Source organism: Triticum aestivum, chromosome 1B, assembly GCF_018294505.1.
Source record: "Triticum aestivum cultivar Chinese Spring chromosome 1B, IWGSC CS RefSeq v2.1, whole genome shotgun sequence".
NCBI classification, from domain to species: domain Eukaryota; kingdom Viridiplantae; phylum Streptophyta; class Magnoliopsida; order Poales; family Poaceae; genus Triticum; species Triticum aestivum.
Genome location: NC_057795.1, coordinates 597,639,330 through 597,643,946, shown reverse-complemented (window position 1 = coordinate 597,643,946; position 4,617 = coordinate 597,639,330). Strand labels below are relative to the sequence as shown.

Here is a 4,617-nt window from a genome sequence, read left to right as displayed (position 1 = left end):
AATAGCTTCAATAACAGCAGCAGCATTAGGTTGTGACAGTAGCAAAAGCCTCGCCTCTACCAAATTCAGTTCCCTCCAGAGACCTTCTTTGCAAACTTGCACCGCAAAAAAATATGCCCCCGATCCTCATGGAGCCTTTGCTGTCACCCAAAGCTTGTTCCAACGCTGGGATGACACCACTGTATTAGCAGAGGAGGATGCATCTCTGAATTTTGCCCACTGTACTTGCAACGCTGGGATGCATCTCTTAATGGAAATTGGAAAGGCTAAATTTGTTGAAACCAAAATCATTTCCCAAGTTATAAAAAGTGAGTCCATATGTACGAACCAAAAATCTGGACTTCTGTGTAAAATATAAATTACAAGAATTAAATTAGTCTGTTGGCCGGCCGTATGTCGACATTGACCTTATTCTTCCATGCATGCAGGCATCTCATTGCTGACATATTCGGCACTGGCAGCGACCACGAGCTGCCGTCCGAGGTTACACGTGCATCCATGCTGGTGCGCATTAACACCCTCCTTCAGGGATTTTCCGGCATGCGCTTCGAGATCCTCGAGGCCATCACAAAGCTCATCAACAAAGGAGTACACCCAAGGATTCCCCTTCGGGGCAGCATCACCGCGAGTGGCGATGTTGTCCCTCTTGCTTACATTACCGGTGTCCTTACTGGACGCCCCAATGCAGAGGCACTTACCCACGATGGTAGGAAGGTGGATGCCATCGAGGCATTCAAGATCGCCGGGATAGATATTGGCTTCTTCAAGCTGAACCCCATGAAGGGGTTGGCCATTGTAGGTGGGACGGCTGCGGCCGCCGCCCTTGCAGCCATGGTGTTGTTTGATTGCAACATCTTCGCCGTCCTATCTGAGGTTTTTCCCGTAATGTTTTGTGAGGTAATGTATGGCAAATCAGAGTTTGCCGACCAATTTGATGGAGTGATCTTCAAAGTGGATTTTGAAAAGGCCTACAATAAAGTCAAGTGGTCTTTTTTGCAACAAGCTTTGCACATGAAAGGATTTGACGAAGCCTAGAGAATACAGGTCCAATCCTTTGTGCAGGGAGGTAGCATTGGTATTAAAGTTAATGACGATATTGGTCATTATTTTCAAACGCTTAAAGGATTAAGACAGGGCGATCTCATGTCACCGATCCTTTTAAATATTGTGGTTGATATGTTAACCGTGCTTGTTAACAGAGCGAAACAAGATGGTCAGGTAGGTGGTCTTATCCCACATCTAGTGGATGGTGGGGTATCTATCCTACAATACGCAGATGGCACAATTATTTTCATGGAGCATGACCTCGCGAAAGCAAGGAATATGAAGTTAGTTCTTTGCTTATTCGAACAACTGTCCGGACTCAAGATTAATTTTAATAAGAGCGAATTGTTCTGCTTTGGACACGCCAAGGAGGAGCAAGAAAGATATAGACAGTTGTTCGGGTGTGAATTAGGTGCGCTTCCCTTTACGTATCTAGGGATACCAATTCATCATCGCAAACTTCCTAATAAAGAGTGGAAATGCATTGAGGATCGGTTTGAGAAGAAATTAAGTTGCTGGAAAGGCAAATTTTTTATCGTACGGAGGAAGGCTAATTCTTATTAATCCGGTGCTAACGAGCATGCCGATGTTCCTCCTCTCTTTCTTTGAAGTACCAGTAGAAGTATGGAAAAGATTAGACTTCTACCGATCCAGATTCTTTTGGCAAATTGATGAGAATAAGGCCAAGTATAGGCTTGCCAAGTGGGAGATGATTTGTAGACCAAATGACCAGGGCGGATTGGGTGTCGAGAATTTAGAAGTGAAGAATAGGTGCTTATTGAGCAAATGGTTATACCGCCTTTCAGTGGAGACTGAGGGTGTGTGGTTGCAGTTACTTCGAAACAAATACTTATACGCTAAGTCTTTGGCTCAGGTAACGGCATAGCCGTCAGACTTACCTTTTTGGAAAGGATTTATGAGGACGAAGGTTTCTTTCTTTAACAGAGTGACATTTAAAGTGGGGAATGGGCAACAAACTTGATTCTGGGAGGATACCTGGTTTGGGGGCACTCCATTAGCGTTACAGTATCCAGTTTCATATCACATTGCACAACGGAAAGAAGTTTCTGTTGCGTCTATATTGCAGTCAATTTCCCTTAATATTCAATTTCGACGGGCACTTGTGGGTCCATGCTGGGATACATGGATGCATCTTGTGCGTAGGTTAATGGAGATTAATCTTTCGGATGCCAATGGCACGATAAGTTGGAAGTTAACGGGGTCAGGTCTTTTCACGATTAAATCAATGTATGATTTAATTAATACTGGAGACATCCCAAGGTCGGGCCATTTCTGGAAAATTAAGGTGTCGTTGAAAATAAAAGTGTTTATGTGGTTTGTTCACAAAGGTGTAATGTTAACCAAAGATAATCTAGCAAAACGCAATTGGGAAGGGCGTCAACGATGTTGCTTTTGTGACCAGAATGAAACAATTGAACATCTACTTATTAAATGTCCGATTGCTAGATTACTTTGGAGAACGATTCATGTTGCTTTTAACATCACTCTGCCAACTTCAATATACAGTTCTTTCCTGACAGGCTGGATGGGGTGGTTCCTTAGACAGCTGCACAAATGAGAGTTGGAGCATGTGCGTTGCTTTGGGTGATATGGAATTTTCGGAATGATGTTGCCTTTAACAGACAAAACATTACTAATTTTTTGCATGTCATCTTTAGAGCGTCTACATGGATCCGTACGTGGTCCTTGCTGAGCCATACGGACCACAAGGCACACATGGCTATTGGGTGCAACCAATGGGAAACGGTTGCATGGGATACATACAACCGATATGGATGGCGGTCCAGTAATAGGCTAGGTGTGTAGACATCTTGATATATTATAGCCGGTTGTGGCTTTTTTATTTTTTGGCCGCGTGTGGCATTTGTTTCTTCATGATCTTTTGAGACCACCTCAGGAGACTTTTGGACCTCTTTTCTTAATAAAATGGCTGTGTGCATCGAATGATGCAGAGGCTGGGGGTTAACCTCCTTTTCTAAAAAAATCTAATCCACAAGTTGAAACATCACCCTGGCACAATTGAGGCCGCGGCTATCATGGAGCACATCCTAGCTGGCAGCCCGTTCATGGTCTATGGCAAGATGGTGAACAACATGGACCCACACCTCAAGCCAAAACAAGATAGATATGCGATCCGCACCGCACCACAGTGGCTTGGCCCGCAGATCGAGGTCATTCGGGCGGCTACCAAGTGTATAGAGCGTGAGGTGAATTCTATGAGTGACAATCCAGTCATTGATGTGCACCGTGGCATAGCACTCCATGGTGGTAACTTCTAGGGAACACCCATCAGCGTGTCCATGGACAACACCCGCCTTGCTATCGCCAGCATTGAGAAGCCTATGTCCGAGCAGTTCTCTGAGCTCGTGAATGAGTTCTACAACAATGGCATGACGTCAAACCTGGCTAGCAGTCGGGACCCGAGTTTAGACTATGGTCTGAAAGGCATTGAGATCGCCATAGCCGCCTATTGCTCGGAGCTCTAGTACCTTGCCAACCCGGTGACAACCCATGTCCAAAGCGCCGAGCAACACAACCAGGGGGTGAACTCACTCGGCCTTTTCTTAACCAGGAAGAATGCGGAGGCGGTGGAGATACTGAAGCTCATGTCCTCGACGTACCTGGTGGCACTTTGCCAGGCTGTCGACCTTCGCCACCTGGAGCAAAACATCAAAATCTTTGTCAACACATGTGTGGTGCAGGCTGCTAAGAAAGTGGTCGACGCCACCAGTATTCAAAACAAGCTCGCAGCCGCCGTCGACCGCGTGGACGTTTTCAAGCACGCTGACAACCCATGCAGCGCCAACTACCCCGTGATGCACAAGCTGCGCAGTGTGCTCCTTGAGCACGCTCTTGGTAGCAAGAGCACTGACGACGAGGTGTTGTCCACAATCAGTAAGCTGGAGGAGGAGCTAGTGATAGCGTTGCCACGGGAGGTCGAAGCGGCACGTGTGGCCATGGAGATGGGCAGTGCACCCATATCAAACATGATCAAGGGGAGAATGTCATTCCCACTCTATCAGTTTGCTGGTGAGGAACTCGGATGCGTGTTTCTAACCGGGGAGAAGCTTCTCGCACTTGACGAAGAGTGTGACAAGGTGTTCGTGGGGGTCAGCCAAGGCAAGCTCATCGACCCCATGCTTAAGTGCCTGAAAGAGTGGAACGGTGAGCCTGTGCCCATCAACTGACTCGTGTCAAGGTTTTTATCTCCATATGTGTGTGTCTAAATAAGTGAACAGTACTGTTGTTCACGTGTTTTGAGATCATTGCATGTGTGTATATGCGCTTTTTTTAATGTCTATTAGACAATCAGTTGTCTTTCATTCGGGTTAGTCGTACTTTTTTTTTGAACATCAGCACCTCATCGTCGACGGGAAAGTCTCCTCCCACTGAATGCCCATCGCCGAAAATCCTGAAATAAATCCAGGAATAAATGCGAGCATCAGAATTTAAACCCTGATGGGCAGGGGATACCACAGTTCCTCTAACCATCCAACCACAAGTTGGTTCGCGGGTAAGTCGAACTTGTGTCATGTAAGTCCAATTTGTGTC

At 46.1% G+C, this 4,617-nt stretch overlaps 1 pseudogene; it reads left to right on the top strand.

Annotated features, from left to right (window-relative positions):
• Positions 1-393: 393 nt before the first annotated feature.
• LOC123096651 (phenylalanine ammonia-lyase-like) lies at positions 394-4,253 on the top strand (annotated as a pseudogene).
• Positions 4,254-4,617: the final 364 nt, after the last annotated feature.